Genomic DNA, 22,131 nt, shown 5'->3' with positions numbered 1-22,131 from the left:
GACACAAGGAACCAAGGCCAGATAGTTATTCTTGGTTTCTCGCAAGAAAAACAACGTTGGTAGCCTTCAAAACAATGAGATGGTTAGGATTTAATTAGGATAATTTTTCATCATCTAGTTAACAATATTTTTACTATGTTAATAAAGTTCTCAAAAGTATGAGGTGAAGGGTTTGTGTTCTTGGTATTAACCTAACTTGGCAATTTCGAAATAAACAAAAGAAATAGAATCATGGTGGAGTTTCAATACCTAATACATCAGACAAATAGGGTAACAAAAAATCATTGCAAATTATCATAGACAAGTCTATGAAAAGATCTTGGGAACCATGGGAGCGTTTGCATTACTTGTGTGAAGCTTGGCCCACCTGGGCCAATTATGGACTGAGGTTGGCAAGCTCTGCCAACTTAAATTCAAAATTTTTTTAAAAAAATTAGATCGAAATAAGGGAAATCGTGATCCCCTACCCGATCTTTGCTGTTGGGTGATAGGGTCACCAAATAGTGGCCGATGTAGATTCTTTGGGCCGATGCGAATGGTCGATGGCCATTAGAGGCTGGTGCAACCAACGGATGGCCGGTATTATCCTTCTGCAGCCATCATCTATTTGAAACCCTACATCCCCTGCATTTAGCATCAACAAGCCCTTCCCTCCCTCCTCTTTGGCAGCCGATCGATGAGCTCACATAACCTAAGGATCAGCCATCCAAAACCCCCCTTCTCTCTTCATCCCCACCCTTGTCCAGTTTTTAGTTTGATTTTGGGCTTTTGGACCATCGTAAAATCACCATCGTCGACTAAGAACCACTATCTTCATTGATTGCCGATGAGTCTTCTTTCTCACCCTTCTCTATTTCCTCTTGAATAGAGCCTGATCCCTCCAATTCCAGCTGATCAAACATCTAGTTATAGTATATTTTTCTTTTGGATTCGGCCATTCTTGTTGGCCGCCACCACCGCCACCTGTCTTGGTTGGCCGATGACCTACCCTGATGGCAGGATGATCACCAAGTGTTTCACCTTTCCCCCTCTTCTCTCCTCTTCCCATTCTTCCTCCACCTACTTCCATTCTTTTCTCCTTAATTTATTCTCCTAATTTTTTTCTATATCTTCCTATTTACTTTATTTATTATTTTCTATGACTTCTTATGATTCTTTCTCCTTTAACTCATGCATTAGATATAGTGATCATAGATGGGTCAAACCTTGGCTTTGAAGGAACCGGTTGGATCTCTCTCTCCCCCTCTCTCTTCCATTGATTGACCCAAATCAAAGCCTAATTTGCCTTTAATTTGTGAATTAGATCTAATCTAGGGTTTGGAATTTAATCAGATGGAAATCGGGATCCAGATAGAGGGAAGGTGAGATTGCAACTAACTCTTTTTCATACAGGATTTAGTCAATTTTTTTGAATTGATGAAGTTTCATGAAATTCTAGGATGGAAAGAGTAAGTTAGCTCTGCCCCTATTATGTGTTTTTATACATGTAATTTGATTTCTAAATTTATCTAATGCTATGATAATTTATTTAAATTAAGTATCTGATATGCTCTACATGAAATGCTTGCAAATTATCAGATTGAATTTAATTGATATATATGAGATATGAATTATATGTTGTGTTATGTGTTAGTTCCGCTGCTTTTTAGTTCAACTATGATCATATAGATTCATAATCTAGTCTCCTTTCATTCCTCTAGTGGAGCGATCACTGGCACACATTGACTGACATCATATTATAATTAAGAGCTAGTTTTCCTTTTGGATCTAACCAGATAGGGCTGATTGCTGGTATATGCTATTGGAAGTATGTTTCTCTATGTGATATTGGAGCTAGTTTTTCTTCTAGGCCTTTAGTGGGTGATCACTGATGCATGATCGATGGATAGCATGTTATGATCAGTATCTAATCTCCTTCATAGCTAGCCACCGGTCAATTGTGGTCATAATTAGAAGAACTAGGAGATGGATAGTCGATCCTTAATTATTTAAAAATTATTTTGGTCAAAAGTATATTTTAATTCTATGTAGATGAATTTGATTTATTTCTATACTCATTGGAGTATATTTTTTTATAAAAAATCATGCAATTTGAAAATTTAATTTTTTGTATGAGATATTTAATTGAACTAGAGGTTCTGATAGCTTACTGAGTGTAAAGCTCACTCTCATTTTCTATTTTCTTTTCAAATTTTGGAGAGTATATGGGGCTTGGGGTTGAGCAGTGACAAGCATAGGTCCTTAAAGGATATTTATTTAGTTTTATTTTGAATAAATATTGATTTGGATTTATGTTAAGCGATCTTATTAGTCATTGATGAACTATTTTTATCTGAGTCAATAAACTAGAAGTTTGCTTTTACTACCACTACCTGAATATGGATTTATATGGTATTGTTGAATGAGAAGGCAGACTTTGTATATCCTATAGGATGTGTAGCTATTTGTCGTGTGCCCAGCTTGGGCCTCAGGATCGGGGCATGACAAATGAAATGGTATCAAAGCTTAGGTTCAAGGTTATTGGAGCATATATTAGTAAGAGTGGAATAGAACTTAGAATTTTGATTGGATATCTCAAAATAATTATTGGTGCTAGCAATCTAATGAATTATTTCATAATATCTATATTTTATGGATATAAATTGAGGTCCACAGGACTTTGCCTAGGATAAGCGTAGTAAAGATTGACATTATTAGAATTTTAGTTACATACACTAACCCTATTTTCAAAAAAAAAAAAAGTCATCTAGGCTATAGAATTGATATATAGAGGTATGCTTTGAGTAATATAGATGAATTATGTTATGTTAGCATTTAATTTGTTTTGGAACTCTTAATATGATTATGGAAGGTGTTAGCAATTTCACTTTTGTTGAAAGCTATTCTAGATTACTAGAAAAAAATGAGAAGCTCAAATAAGTTTAACCTGGAAGAGAAGATTCTAGTGCATCGATTATGCTTGTAAGGAAGTTAATTTGGGATCTTATAATTGGAGTATAGAATTAACATTCTTGAAAGAGAGAGATCAATTTTGAATTGTCTGATTGAATTGTTGAGGTAATCCAAAATTGATTTAGCTCCAATCAGATCTAAAATATAATAACATTTATAGCAATTATCTCGAGGGTAATCAAGGTTTAATATACTCGAAAGTAAGGACAAAAATCTTTGTTTAGATTTTGTAAAAATTTTGATCTAGGATCATTAAAAAATTTTGAAGAATATTGATCCGAGTTGTGCAGCAGAAGTGTGATGGATTGGATCATTTGAAAACTAATCAAAAATATTTATTGTGGTTTGAAATGTGTTATCATGGAAGATTTTATTTTTTGATAAAAGAGAGTTTGATTCTTAGGCTAATTGTGATGTGGCTATGTTATTCTCTTGAATAGGTTCAATGATATGGATGGTACTAAGAAAAACTTTGAGCATCTTATATCAAGGGTTACGTGATAACTGATTCAATTTGGTCTAATTTGTTAAGTATTCGAATCAATCATGTGCTTTTTGCTCCCTCCTTACGATCTCAACCTCAACATAGAAATCATGCTATCACTACCTTATTTTTTTTAACTTATTTTTATAATTTAATGTTGATCATTTTCATACTTTATGATGGAATTTTATTATCTAAGCCATCATTGTAATCACGATCACCTTCTTTGCCATCAAATGATTTAATCAAGATTGGTTATTATCTTTTATGGGATCAAAACTCTACTATATTATTTGTGCCGAATCCATTTCAAGCATAATTCTAAATTCAGTTAATTTTAATAATCGATCTTATTGGAAGGTTTTTATATCCAATTGATTCCAACTCAATCTTAAATGAATATACATTCATATCAAGATGATGTTCTCAATCTCAGAGTCTTGATCACTTAATTAGTGCTAATCTTGTTAGTCTATCTCTTAATCTTAAATACGATCGAAAGCTTTTAATAATTGATTCAAATCTAGTTATCATATTGATTTTGATCGAGAGATAGGATCTTGAATTATATATTACTTAAGGGATAAGATCTGCCATCTTCGTTGATCACTGATGAATCTTCTTCCCGCACCCTCCTCTATTTCTCCTTGAATGGAGCTCGATCCCTCAAATTCCAGTCGATCAATTACTTGATTGTAGGATGTTTTCTTTTGGGTTCGGCCATTCTTGTTGGCCATTGCCACCACTAGCTGCCTTGGCTAGTCGGTGACCTATACCGCCTCCATGGCAAGATGACCACCAAGGTTTCCCCCTTCTCTCTCTTTTCTCCTCTTCCCTTTCTTCCTCTTCCTGCTTTCATTCTTTTCTTCTTAATTTCTTCTTCTAATTTTCTTCCTAGTCACTTTATTTATCATTTCTTATAATTTCTTGTTATTCTTTCTTTGTTGACTCATAGACCAGATATAGTAATCACTGATGGATCAAACCTCAACTTTGAATGAACCCAATAAAATCTCTCTCCCTCTCTCTTTCTCTCTCTTCTCTATTGATTGACCCAAATCAAAGCCTAATTTGTCTTTAATTTGTGAATTAGACCTAATCCAGGGTTTGAAATTTCATTGGATGGAAACCGAGGTTCGAATAGTGAGAAGATGTGATTGTAATCGAATCGTTTTTCATACAAGATTTAGTCAATTTTAATTTTCTGTTTGATGAAGTTTTATAAAGTTCTAGGATGAAAATAGTAAGTTATCTCTACCTCTGATATATGTTTTCATGCATGTGATTCGATTTCTAAATTTATCTAATGCTATGATAATTTTTTTTAAATTATCTCATATGCTCTGCATCAGAATGCTTGCAAACTGTCGTATCAAATTTACTTGAAGTATTTGGATATGAATTGTATTGTATGTATTTTGTGTCGGTTCTGCTACTCTCTAATTTGATTAAGATTACAGAATTCAAGATATAATCTCCTTTCAAGCCTCTAATAGCGCGATCACTAGTGCACACCGACTAATGGTGTATTGTAGTCAAGAGCTAGTTTTTCTTTTGGACTTAACTAGATGGGGTTGATCACTGCTATATATTGTTGAGAGCATGCTTCACTGCATGATATTAAAACTAGTTTTCCTTCTAGGCTTCTAGTGGCGCGATCTTTGGTGCATGACCAATGGATGACATGTTACAGTTAGGATCTAGTCACTTTCGAGACTAGTCATGGGTCGATCGTGGCCATAGTTAGAAGAACTAGGACAAAAAGAGGGGACGGTCGACCCTTAATTATTTGAAAAATTATTTCGATCAAAAGCATATTTTGATTCTATGTTAATTAATTTGATTTATTTCTATACTCATTAGAGTATAATTTTTTCATGAAAAAATCATACAATCTGAAAATTTATTTTTTTGTACAAAATATTTAATTAAACTAGAGATTCTCATAACTTACTGAGCTGTAAAGCTCATTTCTATTTTTTTATTTTCTCTTCAGATCTTGAAGAGTATATGGAGCTTGGAGCCAAGTAATGAAGAGCACCTTAAAGGACATTTGCTTAGTTTTATTTTGAATAATATTGATTTGGATTTATGTTAAGTGATCTTTTTAGTTATTAATGAATATTTTTATTTGAATTCATAAATTAAAAATTTATTTTTATTACCACTATCTGAGTATGGATTGATACGATATTTTTAAATGATTAGATAAATCTTGCATATCCTGTAGGATCAAACTCTAACGACATATGGCTATTTGTCGTGCACCCAGCTTGGGTCTCAGGATCAGGGCATGACAACTTGTCACAAAACAAGCATCAGAGGAGTAAGTCATATTAAAGATCGTTAATCTTTACAAAGGAGAACTGCTTGGGTGAAGACAGTTGCATGCTCTGCTAATCATAAAGTGTCTTGGTTGAAGATTTACCTGATGAAGCTTGCTAAATATTTTGGCTCTCAAAACAAAAGGAACAGAACAGTTAGGAGAAAATAAACTAAGAGGATAAGCTGCTAGCTCACTCAGTATACCAGCTATTCTCAATATCTGAACCAGTCAGAAAAAGAACTCATACATGGTGGGAAGGATGGGCATCCATGACCATAACAAAGTTCCCAAATGCATGCTTCAGCCCATGACAGTAAGCGGTTCCTGAGCAGTACAATAAATGACGGATTAAATTCTGAAGTTCTTGGTAAAACAGAAGATCAACATGTTACCTAAACCGAGCTTTTTTGATCTTGCTCTTAAAAGCTGGCATTTCTGCGGCATTTGGGAAAAATGATATGGGTCAGCACGGGAAGCCAAATTAAAACCAGCCAAAATTTTAAACTAAATCATACCTTAGGATCAAATCTTATCAAGGGCCTGTTTAGTTAATCCAACAGGATTGAGCTGAATTTGATGCTGGATTTGTGGATTGGGCTGCCCACTTAAACATGCCTCATTATCAACCCAACACCTCCCAGCCCAGATCTCCACAGGTCTTTTTCTCTTCCTACAAACCAACAGGTCTACAGGTTGCGATTTATTAGACTGGAACTTGGAGAGGCCCTTAGAAGATACTAGCTGAGCAGGCAAGCAAGACTGATTCCTGAAGGAATATCCAAACAGGCTGTAAGTGGGAAAGTTGCAACTAAATACTTGCATGAGATTATCCCCATATAATTGCTGCAATAGTTCGATGACATCTTTAGTTTCATCTAGACTTCCATCATCCAAAATAATGACTTCAAATTAACATCCCTGCATCAAAGGCATGAAGGAAGCTTCCCAATCTTAGTTAAAAAGTAATGAACATTTTATTAGTTATCTAAAATGATGCGCAATTTAGTGATGCTGCATAATCAAAGAGGATTCCCATTCCAATGTAGAGAAAATAGAGAATAACTTCAAACCTCGACAACCATCAAAAGCAACAAATCCTCATATCTCTATGCAGCTGAAGGGTAACCAGTTTGGTTTCAAATCCAAGAAGCCCACAATTTTACAAAGAATTCACAGATAACCCTGAAGAAACAAGCTTAACACATGACTAATTGCATTCAGATGTTATACGTAGTGGCAGATGCCCCTGTAGATAGAAATTGCACTTTCTTCAGGGCTGCTTGGTAGTCTAGCATCTCTCAGTTAACGCTACAAGCAAGAAGTCAGTGCAAGATACAGTAAGCGGTTAAGAAGTGCCTTCAAAAGCTACGTCAAAACCTCCCTAAAATCATCAACCACAATAACATTGTAGAAGAATACTAGCAATACCACTGACAAATATATTACAGGTATCGCCATCTTCCTAATATCAACACCACCAGAACCATCGGTAGTTGATGTAGATAGGTTGTGTCTGTCATATACGAAAACTTCAGAGGATTGCATCTCAAATTTTAGTACAAGAACACCGCATCAAGCCACCAACAACTGTCTACAAACCTCTCCGCCTCATTGATGAAGATCAGAAACAGCACATAACCAGTTTGGCCTGCGACACAGTTGTAATTAGCTTGCCATGGCGTCCACATTAACAAGTTCTGCACAAAGACGTACTACATCACTCTCCAAAAATTGCAACTGAAGCTCCAGGTCAAAAAAAAAAAAAGAAGGAAAAAGAAAAAGAAAAATGGTAATCATGACCATTTTTCTGAAACATGCTTAAATATGTTCGTGTTTCTCATAAGTACACTCCTCTTAACGTTTCTATACATGAAAGTCAGAGTTCCTGCAGGTGGTTTAGAGAGAGAGCAACTGCTGACCACCATTTGCTTGTTCTGCTCCATGCACACAAAAGAAAGAGCACAAATGTCTCATCTCCAGGTCTTTGGCATGCTGATCAGCTTAGTTACTTCTGAATTCTTAAACTGTAGATATGGCTACTGGGCACGGCGTTATGAATCCATGCTCACAGCAAAATATCCAGTTCCAAAACAGACAGACGCACACACACAGAGAGCGAGCCAGAGCGAGAGAGAGAGGCGGGGGCAGGGGGCAAAGAGGTGCCTGACAAATATAAGAACCCAAAATATCTTAAGATTATATTTATGAGAACTATAGATAAAGTTACTAACAATCAGAAGCTTAGATGAACGATTACATTTATGAGCACTCTAGATAAAGTTACTAAGATCACAAGCTTAGGTGAATGATTTTCCAAATCTTGTCATCCTGTTGAGTATACTTGGTCCACAACATTGCACAAGACAACTTCTACTCCTAAAACCTTTTCTTTTGTTTTCCCCATCTCCCTCTATGTTGGCCATACGACTGCACTGAAAATACGAAGGATCCTATAACAGGTGATCAACTTGCCCCACAACAAAATCCTTCAGGGTTATTACATACAAAACTGCTACCGAAAATAATTGCAAGCCAGCCTTCAATTTCTGTTACAAAGTTACGAGTATATGGGTTCCACATAACACCCAAGAAAACCTTTGAATGTTCCCCTAAACTTCTGTGCATAATAGAACTTGTTTAATTAGTGTTAGTTTTGACAGGACACTTGAACATCATGATTATATCCAGCTTTTGTAAATTTCATCCAATCACAATGAAATTGCTCTAACACTTTTCATTAATATACATACATATGTTACATATTTGTAAACATATCGTTACAAAATGGGTGGGCCCCATATCTCTTCCCCCCCCCCAAAAAAAAATTTAAAAAAAAATCACCTGCCAGCTCTTCCAGCCATCCGGAGAAAAAACTTTGTTGCAACGGTGATACTACGTCAAATTTATCACAACCCAATAAAAATACTTTTATTTCATCGATTGCCATGTATTTCATCGATTCCCGTAATGATATCCCACACTATCCCACCGATTCCTGAGTTTTGATTGGATTATTACAAGTTTGACATGGTATCACCGTTGCAACGAAAATCTTCTCGGCATCTGGACCCTCAAAACTCATGTCATATGTCCCGGTAATATTGACTCGTGTAAATCCCATCCTTTTTCCTATTTCTAAACCCTAGCCTCCTTAACCTACTTCATCAAAATTTCCAATTCATAATCTTCTTTCAGAAGGGTAGCTTCATACTAAGAGTGCATCTCAGTAATACACAAATATACAACCAAATACTCAACTATGAATTTATCTGAATGACAACTGCTTGCAGCATAATGATACAGTGAAAAGCATGCCTACAAACACAACTATGTATGACTGATGAACTTTTATGTTGGATATAATGTTCCTGAAAACAAGTAACAGAAGTTTCAGTGATGTTTTTCACAATTTCTGACCATGCTACAAGTATAAAACAGAAAAGACCACCAGAAACTAAGAGTGAAACTAATTTCATACGCATGTAAGACCAATCCATTCAATAGATCCAAATTATTTGTCAAATAAAATTATCAAGATGGATGCAGAAAGATCAAAGCTTATGGCTGAATACAGTATAAAACTTCCTCCTTTATGGATGCAGAAAAGATAGATAATAGCTATTTTTCTCCAAAACCAATCAACTCACCCAAGTTATCCGCTTGACTAACTTCAGTTTGTCCTGCATAAACATGCTCCTGTTTTGTCTCCACAAAACGGAAATCAGGGTAATTACTGTGGTTCAAGGAGTGAAGCCACAGTGCCACAGCTCCTTCTTTGCACTCCATACATGCAATGTGAGAGTATATGTGCTTCATCTTGAATTCCTCAGACTCTTCAGCATAAGCTGCCATGGATAACAACTCATGCGAATCCTTTCACTTCTGGTTATAAGATGTGAAAAGGCATTCATCCAGGTACAACCCAACCTCAGGCGCAGTTGGCACATTAATGTTTACATCCCTGAAAAAGGCACATTCAATCACCCAAAATTCAGAATACTAAAGCAATGATAAGCAATGCAGTTGAGAAAACTCATACTTTCTCAATGCTATATCCATCAATGACTCCGGAGCACAGTTCCTCATCACCGCCACAGCAAGACCAATCATCTTGCAGATTTGATGGAGCATGAAGCTCTGGCCAATGACCTCACACTTGACAAAATCTCCTCAATACTAACAACACGGTCAACACTGAGGTCCTATTCTTTTGTAGGTAAATATCATGAAAAAGTTGATCAATTTTTTCATTGACCAACTTACCTATGTTCTTACACTTTTCAAGATGGGTAAGTTACTTTACCATGAACAATATTGACTCATAAAATAAAAAAAAAAATTTATCCATCCAGAAAATGGCTAAATCATTTTTTCATCAGTCAGTAAAATAGGCATTTAATGCTGTACCTAAAATGTCCATCCTCATATCTAATGTCTTCATCATTCAATGCTTATAACTTACTCAAATTTAAAAAGCATAAAGGATATCATGAAAAATATGGATAAATTTTATCAACTTATCTAGAAAAGTAGCAATGTAAAAAAACATAGGTAACAAATTCCGAAACCACTTTTCTATGTGTAAAAGAATATAGGTAACTTATTTTCCTATCTAAATATTGTTTAGAAAATATTTATCCAAAAAAGTATGGATTCCCAGACAAATTTTTTACCTGCAAAAGAACGGGCCGAAGAAATGATATACCTCGGAGCAGAGGGGTTTTCAGCCTTGATTCTTGTCGTGAAGTTATGGAAGTTGTGAGTTCCCACATAATGCTGACTCCTTCTACGACGGCGTCTCCATCCTCGACCTCCCCACCGATCCCGCCCTCCACCACTACCTCCCATCCGGCACCAACGCCGGCGACGGCCGTCGCCTGCCCCTTCTCCTCCACTTCCACGGCTGGGGCTTCTGCATCAGCCACCCCACCTGCTCCATGTACCACCACTTCTACTCCCGCCTCGCCCTGGAGAAAGGGCACCTGTTGCTTAATTTTTGAAGAACTCAGATGCAGGATATCTCCACCGCCTCTCGCCACCAGTCATCCCGACGGACCCAATAGAACTCGAAGCCTTTGGTGGCAGGTCCAACGAGTGCTTTTCCAAAATAATATAAAAAAAATTATTTACATAAATAATGTAAGTTTTAACTTATTTATCGATTTGATACAAAAATGATAAAATATCATTTTGAATGGCGTTTTATCATCCACGTCACCCACCCCCATTTTTCACGTAGACCACGTGAAAAAAAAAAATTTAAAAACGCCATTCGATATGGTATTTTTAAAAACGCCATTCCAATTGACGTTTTTAAAAATGCCATATTATTTGGCGCTTTTAAATTTTTCCAAAAAAAAAGAAAAAAATGGTCAAAAAAATTTTTAATTTTAAATTTTTTAAAAAATAAAAATTATGATTTTAATAAAAATAAAAATTAATTTTTTATTTCAAATTATCTTTTTAAAAAATATATGAAAAAAATTATTGTAAAAAAATTAAAAATATCATAAAAAAATTAAAAAGAAATAAAAATAATAATTCAAAATTTTAAGAAAATAAAAATTTTAATTTTAATTCAAATAAAAATCATCATTTCAAACTACAATCTTCTTTTCAAATTAATTTTTTTAAAAAATATCATAAAAAAAGAAAAAAATTAGAAAAAAATAAAAAATAAAAATATCAATTTTGAATGTATTTTAAAAAATAAAATTTCAAATTTTAATTAAAATAAAAAAATAATTTTAAATTATTTTCTTCATTCAAAATTAATTTTTTTAAAAAAATATCTAAAAAAATCTTAAAAAATTTAAAAAATAAAGAATACCATAAAAAAATAAAAAAATGAAAAAAATAAAAATTATAATTTTAAATATAAAGAAATAAAAATTTTAATTTTAATTCAAATAAAAACCATCATTTCAAATTAATTTCCCCATTTCAAATTAATTTTTTTTAAAAAATATGTAAAAAAATAAAAAATTAAAAAAATAGCATAAAAATATAAAATATTTTAAAAAATAGAAAAAAATAAAAATAAAAAATTTTAATTTAAAAAAATAAAATTTTTAATTTTATTTGAAATAAAAAATATCTTTTCAAATTACTTTTTCTATTTCAAATTATTTTTTTTAAAAAATATTTCAAATAAAGAAGTAAAAAATGAGAAAAAAAAGAAAATGTTCCTCACTTGAAATAACTTTAGCGTAACTTTACATTATAATTTCTATAGCCTTTTTAGCGTAACTTTTTCTCTCTTAATATTCTGAGACACATTCGAGTATGTGTATCCATATCCACAAAGTATAATATCCGATCACTTGAAATTAAATAATATAAAATAAAATTAATATTTAATCATATTAAATAGAATAAAAATATCAAACGTACAAAAATAGTACAATAAATATTATAAAAATATTAAGTACAAATCTAAAAAAGATTAAGTCCCACAAGGACGTCGTGGTATCTGTGGTCGCTTGGACCTTCTCACGAAGGTCCTCGTCTGCTGCTCCTACTGTGACGGCTCTTCCCTTATATCAGTGGAGGAGGTCTGCTGGTCATGCTGCTCAGAAATAACTGATGCTGTCGGATCATCTACGGATTGAACGACCCGCTCAACCTTCTCATCTGGATACACGGATGGGCTTGAAAAGAAAGTATCATACTCATATGGCCAACTGATACCGGATGATATCATCTGGGGGATGTAGGAAGAAGAAGGCGCTGCCATCTGTGGATCAAAAGGCGGTTGCATCTGTGCAGCATCTAATGATGACATCTGCGGAATATGCGGTGATGGCATATGTGGAACATATGGTGACGGCATATATCTCATATCTGGTGCATCGGCTGCTCTATACCAAGGTACACAAGTATATGGATCAATACCAATCGCCACCAATATTTCAGAACTTGTTCTCTCTATCTCATGTAGTATCCGAATCCGTTCGTCCTCATCAGTCGTAGATAAAGCACGACGAGCATCCAACACAAGATCCAACATAGAATCAGTCTACAAAATAAAAATACAATAGTCAATATACTGTAAAATATAAAACAAAAATAGAACACAAACGACATAAACTAATTTTTATAATCTTACCAAAAGACGCACAGCAGAACTCTCGCTCTCGTATCCGAAAACTGCATACCGAGACTGTCCAATGACTCGCACTGTAATACTAAAAAACCAAGCCATGTAGTTATCGGTATATGAACAGCCTCTCAAAATGGGATCACCATGAACAATGTGATCTCGACGTGCATCCCAAATATCGATATATGCTGCATGTCTGATACGTCAGTCAATACGAGCTCTACCTCGTCGATCAATACGATGAAGTTCTTGGATGGTATCAAACTGCTCTGGGATGCTCTGAATCTGACCAAATTGCCGCAGGACACGATCGGAAAGATGCCACTCTACCACATCAAAATAAATAAGTGGCACCCTAGCAGTCCATATATCATGTCCAACTGTACACATTTGCGGTAATATAGCCAATATCTCATCTGTATATGGCTCCTATAAAAATTGATAGAGTTAAAATAAAAAAAATTAGTAACCTAAAATTTTAATAGATTATGACAACTGTAAAATGATATTTGTAAAAAATTTGAAATTTACTCGTCTATATGTATCAACTAATGTATCCAACTGGCACCTATAAACCCGTGCCACTCTCGTCGATACGTGATGAACGTTGAATGCAACGTTCCATCTATTTCACAATTTACTCATGTTAAATAAATTTTATCGAATTTAAAACAATAAGTTTCAAATAATAAAAATAATATTTTTATACCTATATCCCAATAGTCCGTCTAGTCTGAATGGAACATCAGGATCATGCTGCTCTGATGGCATCTCGAGCAACTGGCGTCGTAATGGACTGATAGTCGGCATACGCTCCCATACTCAAATCTGTAAATTTCAAAAAAAATCATACATGATATACCCAATGTGAAATATGAATATTAAAAATAAAAATTTATAATTCACATACCTGTAATAATACAAGATAACCACCAATCTCGCTCTGATCAGCATAAGAATCCCGACACATAGCTCTGTATAGGCAAGCTAGTACTGCACTGCCCCAACTGAGTCTACGAGTGAAGTCTAAATCCTCTAATAATGACAAAAACATCAACTTCATCTTATTCGATGAAGTATCAGATAACAGGACACCACCTAACAACCACAGCACCTGACCCCTAATATACTGCTGTACCATCTCCTCTGGTGCATCATCCACAATATGAAAATGTCGATAACGATCATCCAAACACTCAATCTTGAGTCGTGAATGACCGAAAAAATATGCGTCATGCTCAAACCCTAGCAATCGCAAGCACAAAGCCTGCCACTCCGGAATGGTAAGCGTGGGATCAACTCCGGTAATTGGATCGCTATCAACCAATAGTCCAGTAAGGATGCTGACATCCTGTAAAGTGATAGTCGCCTCACCAAATGAAAGATGAAATGTATGTGTCTCTGGATGCCATCTCTCAAGCAAAGCAGTAATAAGACCAACGTCCATCTGTATACGACCGATCCGATATACTCCATAGAATTCAAGATATCGTAAATAATCCAGCACTCTATGTGGGATGTCCTCTGTCCTCTAGAAGTCAGCATCGGATCGTCGTAGACGAAGGTGTCTGGACTCCTGCAATAAAATATAATAATTAGATAATGTATATGATTTTTTTAAAAAAATTTAAATAGTAAATAGGATTTGAATGCTTACGCCGCCATCTAAAATAGTCTGTGATCGATGGTGCTCCTGCAATGTAAGAATATTACTGTCTCGAGGATCGAGATATCGCAGATCGTAAGCCATAATACGCTAATGAATCTAAAATAATGATATTATCACAAGTGTATTAAAAAATAAGAAATATAATATGATAGCCATTCATTTTATGAGAAATATATTTTAAATACAATATTATCACACAATACAACTTAAACACAAAATTCAATTCATCTCACAGAAATACATAAAATAATGACGAAAATACATCTTTGGAGCCTTTAATTTCTTCCACTGCTTGAAGTTGAAGTGTGTTGAAGTATCTTGAAGTAGAAAATACATATTTAGTATTACTAATTATTTTATCATTTCAAAAGATTTACATGATAAATACATCATATCATCAACAAATAGGTACAGATAGATTCTATCCCATTCAGGAATTACATTAATTCTATAGATTAACTACATTAATCAAATGATACGCAAAAGGGACCAAAAAAAATTTTGGCAGCATTTTCTCTTAGTTCTCCCCACACGACTGAAAATGTGTGAGGAGAACTAAAGAAAAATACTTTCCAAAATTTCTCTCGAATCCTTCGCATATCATTCGAATAATGTAATTACCTATAGAATTAAATGCAATTCCCAAACTGTCCAAACTGGACAATCAATTGACCAATGTATATATTTTACGATATCCGTACAAAAATATATAATCAAATATATATTTTATACGGATATCGTAGAATATCCTACATTGCTCAACTGATAGGTCTACGTTTTCATGAAATGCTTAAAATTTTTAAATTATGATCGAATCGAATTTTAAAATAAATCTTAATCTAATGAGATAAAAATAAAAAAATAAAAAATAATGAGATAGAAATAAAAATTAAAAAGACTGAAATAGAAGGGTGCCGCAGGGCCGCACGGACCCGCCGTCGGAGGGCCATCGGGGCCCGCTGCCGCGGATCGAAAGAGAAGGGTGCCGCAGGGCCGCACGGACCCACCGTTGGAGGGCCGCCGGGGCCCGCCGCCGCAGATCGAAAGAGAAGGGCGCCACAGGGCCGCACGGGCCCACCGTTAGAGGGCCGCCGGGGCCCACCGCCGTCGCTGTCGGGGCGCATGGGCCACCATCGGCCGTCTGTCGCTGGCGGCCAAGGAAAAAGAGGGGGAGAGAGAGGAAGAGAGAGAGAGGAAGAGGGAGAGGAGGGGCTGGCCAAGGAAAGGGGACCGTCGGGGCCCGCCGTGGGGGGCCACCGTCGGAGCTACCGCTGGGGCGCGTGGGCTGCCTCCGGCCGTCTGTCGCCGGCGATGAAGGAAAAAGAGGGAGAGAGAGAGGAAGAGAGAGAGGAAGAGGGAGAGGAGGGGGTCGGCCAAGGGAAGGGGAGGGTCGGGGCCCGCTGTCGGGGTCCGCGGCCGGCCGCCGAGGCGCACGGCCCGCCGCCGGCCCTCTGACGCCGGTGGCCAAGGAAAAAGAGGGGGAGAGAGAGGAAGAGAGAGAGAGAGGAAGAGGGAGAGGAGGGGCCGGCCAAGGGAAGGGGACCGTCGGGGCCCGCAGCGGGGGGCCGATGCCGAGACGCATGGGCCACCGTCGGCCGTCTGTCACCGGTGGCCAAGGAAAAAGAGGGAGAGAGAGAGGAAGAGAAAGAGAGAGAGGAAGAGGGAGAGGAGGCCGGCCAAGGGAAGGGGAGGGTCGGGGCCCGCCACCGGGGCGCGCGGCCCGCCGCCGGCCCTCTGACGTCGATGGCCAACGAAAAAGAGAGAGAGAGAGAGGAAGAGGGAGAGAAGAGGGAGAGAGAGGAAGAGGGAGAGAGAGAGGAAGAGAAAAGAGAGAGGAGGCAGCTCGCCGCTGCCAGGAGCTCACCGCAGTACCGCCGGAGAGGAGAAAACGTCGGAGATTGCCGGAGAAGAGGGAGAAGATGAAGAAGGGAAAAGAGAGAGAAGAGGGAGAAAATATCATTTCCTTTGGCATTTTCTCCTTTTTTTTTTCTCTTTTCCTTTTTTTAATAGTATTTTTATATATTTTTTAATTTCTTTAGTTATTTTTATGTGATTTTTTAATAAATAAAATTAATTAAAAATAGGGATAGTAATTTGAATGATAATTTTTTATTTGAATTAAAATTAATTTTTTAAATTTATAATTATAATTTTTATTTTTTACCATTTTTTCTCTTTTATTCACTTCTTTTATGGCATTTTTTTTGAAATTCAAATTAAAATTTTTATATTTTCAAATTATAATTATAATTTTCTCCCATTTTTATCTTTTTGGCATTTTTTAGGTATTTTTTTCTTTTATTTAGAATACTTTATAAAAAATTAAATTTAAATTAATTTAGTTAATTGAAATGATGTTTTTTTATTTGAATTATAATTAAAATTTTTATTTCTTAAAATTCAAAATTATAAAATTTGTTTTTGAATTAGAATTACAATTCTTATTTTTTTTCAATTCTATTCTTTTCCCTTTTTTCTTTTTTTTATGGTGTTTTTTAATTTTTTACACCAATTTTTTTCTTTTCTTTAGATATTTTTTTAAAAAATAATTTGAAATAGAGAAAGTAATTTGAAATGATATTTTTTATTTAAATTAAATTTAAATTTTTTTTAAAATTTTTAATTTATAATTTTTTTCACATTTTTCCTTTTTTTTCACATTTTTATGGCATTTTTTTTATCAAAATTGAATTCAAATTAAAAATTTATTTTTTTAATTTAAAATTATAATTATAAAATTTTTCTATTTTTTTCATTTTTTTGTTTTTATGAAATTTTTTAGGGTATTTTTTATTTATTTGAAATATTTTTTAAATAAATTAATTTGAAATGGAGAAAGTAATTTGTAATGATATTTTTTATTTTAATTAAAATTAAAAAATTTATTTATTTTAAATTTTAAATTTTAATTTTAATTTTTTTTCAATTTTTTTAAATTTTTAACTTTTTTATGGCACTTTTTATTTTTTTGAACATCTTCTTTTTTAAAAATTAATTTGAAATGGGGAAGAATTTGAAATGATGTTTTTTATTTTAATTAAAATTAAATTTTATTTTAAATTCAAAATTATAATTTTTATTTTTTTCATATTTCTTTCTCATTGTTTTTTCTATTATATTTTTAATTTTTTAAATTTTTAAGATTTTTGTTTGAATATTTTTTTAAAAAAATTAATTTGAAAAGAAGAAAATAATTTAAAATTATCTTTTTCATTTGAATTAAAAATTTAAATTTTTGTATTTTAAAATTTATTCAAAATTAAAATTTTTATTTATTTATAAATTTTTATTTATAAATTTGAAATTATAAATTTTATTTTTTTTCATTTTTTTTGAGAAAAAAATAGAAAACGTCATTTAAAATAATGTTTTTAAAAGTACCATTTAAAATGATATTTTTAAAAATATTATTTAAAATGATGTTTTCTAATTTTTTTTTTTGAACGATGTCTACATGAAAAATGGGGGTGACGTGGTCTTTGTTCAAAATGACGTTTTATCATTTTTGTATCAAATTAATAAATAAATTAAAATTTAAATTATTTTATATAAATATATATATATTTTTAATATTACTTAAGAAAAAAACTCCAGGTCCAACTCTACCTGCCACCCACAGCTGCGGATCCATGACAGCTCAATGTCCTGGTCCAGGAGATCTAGGCGCTAACTACTGCCGTCCAGCAGCTCCAATAGGCAACCGACAAAAGTAAAATAGGTGGGAGTTAGGCTCACCAGGCTGCTCGTCGTAGCATTGCCACCGTTCCCCATCCCAGAAGCTTAGAGATCCTGGGGCATTTTTACCACGCTGAGTTAGCCATTCGCCGGTCCCTCTCGCCTCAGCGAAGCCTCAGGAGAGTGGATCTAGGAGGAGGATCGATGCTGGGGTATCCCTCACGCCCCAAAGGATCCTGACGCGAGGACGATCTCGAGTGGAAGATCTAGGAGATTGAGCACACGCTCGGGACATTCCGAGAGGAAGACTAGAAACACGACGACCCCTCGGCTTTAGCGCGCACCTGCCTTTCCCTCAAAGGATGCTGGAGGAATCGATTGCGTATCAGCTCAAAATACCATAGATTAGCGGACAGATTTTCTATTCTGATAGCTTATCATATTAAGATCTAAAAGTCTAATAGACGAGGACCTAACATCTGCTCGCAATTCTGTTGCTCATCAGCAGCAAATATTAGATATCAAAAAAATTATTTTTATTTCTCTTCGTTTGGCCAGTGAATTTACTAATGTCGACATATCCTGAGACATTCGAGGCTCTAGTAGCCCCCTGCTTAGCTATCCACTTTGGTGTGTTGGATGCCTCCTCCCCATAGTTGGTTGAAGGTTAACTTTGATGGCTCTGTGAGGAAGGATATTGTCTGTAGTGGATTTATGATTCGGAACCACCTTAGGAGATTATTGTATGCTGGAGCTCGAGCTTTCCATTCGCCCTCTGTTCCTCTCATCGAACTCCGTGCTGCTTGGGAGGCACTGAAGGTGGTTCAAAACAGGTTTGTGATGCCGAATATCATCCTTGAAGGGGTCTCTCTAATCGTCATTCAATGGCTTGATCCCAGACACATCTCCTTATCTAACTGCCCGCTTGTTCGTGAGATTGCTCGGATTATTACCATTTTCTCTTGCTTCTCTATCTAGCACACTTTAAGGGAGGGTAACTGTGTTGCTGATTGGCTGGCCAGGACTGGTAACACCATCTTCCTTTGTTGGTTTGATTTGCTCCATTCGGATCTGGCGTCACCCCTGGCTTCCGATGCTCGTGGACTATATCGTCCTCGGCCTCCGTAATTCATTCCTCTATTTTGACCTATTAGATTTAGACGTAACAGTATACAGTTTCATCTCTATAAAAGAAGATAACAAAAAGATCATAAGATAAGCAAAAGTAAAACAGTGCCTGTAGTCTTTCACTGTCCACTCCGATTAACTTAAGTATTGACGAGTCCCCCATTGAATCATTACCAGCAAGTGTGGATTTTCATTGCGGGTTCTTAAAAAAGATGGTGCCCTCAAGCCAAATCCGAATACTATGCCGATGGGCGACCGACATTAGTCCGAAGACTCACAGCAACACATACAAATATGGATCAAGTTTTGGATCAATTTATATATATATATATATATATATATAGAGAGAGAGAGAGAGAGAGAGAGAGAGAGAAAAGAGGATCAATTATAATTGATTTTCTGAAAAGCCAAAACTAACCAATTTTTTTTTGGTTCAAAACTTTTTCAAACTGACACCAAATCAAACCCCATGCGGGTATTTTTTTTGCATGCATTGAGATTTTTAAGTTACCATATAGCATTGCTCTCTCAGATTTCTTTTTATCTGAAACGCATTTTGTCTGCTAGATTGGCAGGGAGGATCTAAACCATCATTTAATAGCATTATGAAAATACTAGATATATGGTTTATGTCCAAGGAGACATGATAATATGTATTTAGTCATGGATGTCAAATGGTGGAGTTCTTAGACAATCGATGAGTGATAAAAATCTTCGTAGTCAAAAAGACAAAAATACTGAGTCTGAGAAACTTGTTGGTGTATTCATTTAATGTCAACTCAGCAACTGTGTGTTCAACACATATGCATCTACTTAGTTCTTGTAGAGTCACACCAAACATTTTTGTTCCATGTGAGAGGAGAAACTTTTGATGTGCATGAAATGGGTGTCTCTAACATTACTTGTCAAAGAGATGATCCTTTTAACCTCAATTAGACAATACAAGAAAATATACACATCATGAATATTATCTGAAACCAAACTCAAGGGGTGATTAAACCTAAAACTCCAACAGCATCCATCGGTTCATTTGGTAAAGTAACTAGGGATCATGTATGACTCCCTTGGATCTGAAACCTACTTCGCCACAAGTAATGGTCTCAGTGAGTTTTGATGGCGCTTGACCATCTTCTTCTCAGAAAGAGAACATGATAAACTTCAAAATTATGGCTAACTATAATCTGGTTATGCAAGAGAATCTACGTAGTGCATGACACATCCATATTATTTGTGTGACGTAGATGCTTAACATATATATATATATATATATATATATATATATATATATATATATATATATATATATACACACACACACACACACACACAGACACACACACACACTGTTATAAAATAATTTATGTTAGCTTAGGGTCGTCATGCATGTGACAAGCTGCTTTCTCATGCTTATTTTAAGGATATTTGGTTTGCATGAAAAAGATGGTGGAGAGTATATATGGTCACTAAAAAGAAAAAAAGAAAAATACCTTATGTTTGTTTGGAGGTTTCAAAGGAGATATAAATCCATGGGAAACAACTTTTGTCACGTCTCAAATCTGGGACATAACACGGTCAGGCTACCGAGAGATGAAGCCCACGATAACACGAAGCCAATCCATCGTAATCATCTAAAATCCATCAAATAAAAAGATTCAATTTCATTATTCATCAAATAATCGAACCAATATTGGTTCAGAGTATCTAAATCCAAAAGCAAGTACCAATCCGAATCTTAATATTTATAAATAACTATAAATCCGTGATTATAAAATAACTAAACTTCTGCTACCAAATTTTCAAGCTTGCTATGCAGATCTTCAAGCCTGGATTCTTTTTGCCGATCTTAATCTTATTTCTCTGTTCAAATAAAAAGAAAACAAAGAATATGAGCTACACTAGCCCAGTAAGTAGAACTTGCGCTTCCTTATCGGATCAAACATAAATTTTTTCATGATAATGTAATATTTAGAAAATAACAGGTAATACAAAATAAAGTATTTCATAGAGCATATAACAAAATAAGTTATAAATTCATCATGCATACATAAATCATGTATATTTCACAATCATGAATCGTAAATCATTTTCATTATGTATTCACGTCATGTTTCAAAATATTGCTCACAGATATTCGTGCTAAGATCACTATTATACCCATGACAGGGCCATGTTTCTTAATCGACAGAGTTTTTAATTCATGTGCCAACTTTATACCCACTGGCAGGGTCATGTTTCGTGTGGATGCTAGCTCCGGATGTCGACCTTCCCGAAGGGATTCATTCATAGCCATCTGAGAGCCTTTGAAATCATTATATCTTTTTTCTTAAAGCATACATATACATAGATGAAAAACAATAAAATTCATGCTTCATAATCATGCTATTTTCATAAGACATATTCATGAAATCAATGCTTATAATAAAACATGCTTTTTCATATCAAATATGCCGATCCTTATTTTATGAAAAATTATGATTTCATCAATAGCAATTCTTTGCATAAAAATATGATCATTTAAAAATAAATAAGGAGCATAAGATCTACTTACCTCGTTCATCTTAGATCTTCAGACTTCATTAGAATCAGCTAATCCTATTTAAAATATCAAATCATTATCAAATTCTATTCCATAAATATAACAAGATTAAATCATAAGGAAAAAGGACTGTTGATCGGATGTGTCGGACCATCCAGATACCAGGACAATTCAGAATCTCTGATCTGAGAGTCAGATTTAAGTGACTTGATCAAGAAGTTATGAAGCACAAATTATATCAAGATCAACCAATAGAGTT

At 34.9% G+C, this 22,131-nt stretch overlaps 1 pseudogene; it reads right to left on the bottom strand.

The window, feature by feature from the left end:
• Positions 1-7,127: 7,127 nt before the first annotated feature.
• On the bottom strand, positions 7,128-10,610 carry LOC109505737 (tRNA pseudouridine synthase 1-like; annotated as a pseudogene).
• Positions 10,611-22,131: the final 11,521 nt, after the last annotated feature.

This window comes from Elaeis guineensis, chromosome 4 (genome assembly GCF_000442705.2).
Source record: "Elaeis guineensis isolate ETL-2024a chromosome 4, EG11, whole genome shotgun sequence".
Classification (NCBI taxonomy): domain Eukaryota; kingdom Viridiplantae; phylum Streptophyta; class Magnoliopsida; order Arecales; family Arecaceae; genus Elaeis; species Elaeis guineensis.
The sequence above is the reverse complement of the archived record's forward strand: the minus strand, read 5'-3'. Positions and strand labels throughout refer to the sequence as shown.